Here is a 1,279-nt window from a genome sequence, read left to right on the forward strand (position 1 = left end):
CGCAGGCAGCCGGTCAGGGATCGGCCCAAAGGCCTTCCCGGAGAGCCTGTTACAGCTGCCCGGGCGCCCCGTCACTTTCATTTTCGCCTTTGGGTTTAGTAGGCGGTGGCTTGCACATGTTAGACTCCTTGGTCGTGTTTCAAAGACAGGTCAGGGTGGATCACCGACCTTTGCACACCTTGAAACAAAACCGCCCGCCCGAAGCGTGACAAAGCTCTTCTCGGCGACCGTCGCAGAGGGCAGCTTGGGACACGGTGGTTCCCCCGTCATGTGAGTCTCCCCCCAGACGAGCTGAGAGAGAGTCGGCGGCGAGGTACCAGTCCGGCCGGGCCTTCGACGTCCCCGGCAACGGGTCGCGGTGACCTACTACGAGGCGAAATACGCCCGCCGACGCCAGCGTGAGTGGGGGCGCGCCCAAACATTTTTGGGTCGCTCAATTACAACACCCCACCCAGCCGACAGCCGACGAGCTGAATCCCCTCAGTTCGACCTTCGAGTTTCCACCCGTTTGGCTCTTAACGGTTTCACGTACTCTTGAACTCTCTCTTCAAAGTTCTTTTCAACTTTCCCTCACGGTACTTGTTCGCTATCGGTCTCGTGGTCATATTTAGCCTTAGATGGGGTTTACCACCTGCTTTGGGCTGCACTTTCAAGCAACCCGACTCTACAGAGAGGCCCTTTCCGACCGTCCCATCTGTACCCTCACGGGCGCCGCCATACGGGCCTGTCACCCTCCATGGGCAGTGGCCGCTTTCAAGCTTGACTTAGACGGTATGGGACGGCGTGCTGGACCCTCTGAAACGCAACACCCCTCGTGCCCGAAGACATCGAGGTTATGCGCTGGGCTTTTCCCGGTTCAGTCGCCCTTACTAAGGGAATCCCTGGTGGTTTCTTTTCCTCCGCTTATTAATATGCTTAAATTTGGCGGGTAGCTCTCTCCTACTACGAGGTCGATCGTGGTCTCATCATCCTTAGGGGGAACAAGTTCCCCAACCACGAAGCGGAAGACGCTCTGCCACCGACTTTCTTCACCACCGACATTACCAGGCAGGAAGGTTTGAGGGGCTTGTCGCGGGGGTACCAGCGGCCATGGCGCCGGCACTCCCACCCCTGACTCCGTTCCTTCTCATTGAGTGGTAAATAGCCAATAGGAAAAGTGTTCCAGCAGAACATCTCTCGCAGAGTCATATACACACACAGTTTTAATGCATATACGCTCGTGTTCCGCCCTTACTCGGCCGCACCTTTGCCGCTTAAACTTTGACCTCTTTCCCCGTTC

General features: G+C 57.0%; 1 non-coding gene across 1 annotated transcript in view; it reads right to left on the reverse strand.

Moving 5' to 3' along the window:
* LOC121854680 overlaps positions 1–953 on the reverse strand; it is a 4,303-nt gene extending 3,350 nt beyond the window's left edge. The window contains exon 1 of the ribosomal RNA XR_006086623.1: positions 1–953. This exon is cut by the window's left edge and continues 3,350 nt beyond it. This is a non-coding gene — a ribosomal RNA (large subunit ribosomal RNA).
* Between the last annotated feature and the right edge of the window lie 326 nt (positions 954–1,279).

Source organism: Homarus americanus, unplaced genomic scaffold (genome assembly GCF_018991925.1).
Source record: "Homarus americanus isolate GMGI-L3 unplaced genomic scaffold, GMGI_Hamer_2.0 scaffold31072, whole genome shotgun sequence".
Lineage (NCBI taxonomy): Eukaryota > Metazoa > Arthropoda > Malacostraca > Decapoda > Nephropidae > Homarus > Homarus americanus.